This window comes from Penaeus monodon, chromosome 15, assembly GCF_015228065.2.
Source record: "Penaeus monodon isolate SGIC_2016 chromosome 15, NSTDA_Pmon_1, whole genome shotgun sequence".
Lineage (NCBI taxonomy): Eukaryota > Metazoa > Arthropoda > Malacostraca > Decapoda > Penaeidae > Penaeus > Penaeus monodon.
Genome location: NC_051400.1, coordinates 41,685,072 through 41,685,442, shown reverse-complemented (window position 1 = coordinate 41,685,442; position 371 = coordinate 41,685,072).

Here is a 371-nt window from a genome sequence, read left to right as displayed (position 1 = left end):
CACTACCAAGACCATGACTTTGCACATATCGACCTTCACCGCTGTCGTACTCTTAGAATTTGTTCTTAGGACTAATTCAAAACTCTGTTTTATTTACTTGTTTGTTATCAAACTCTCTTTTACGAATACCTACATGACTTTTGCTTGGGGCGTTGGCGGAGGGGTGGGGGTGCGATGACGAAACGGCCCTGCGCGGGGAGGGAGAGCGGGAAGGGGAAGAGCCGGCTGAGAGGACAGATCAGCGATGGGGATTCCCCACTAGATTCTCTTGGGAAATTGTCCTGCACCGTCTGAAAAGAAGCCAAGATAGAGTATTAGCATTATATCATATTTCTTTCCGTATCATCAATACTTTGAGTCAACATGATGAA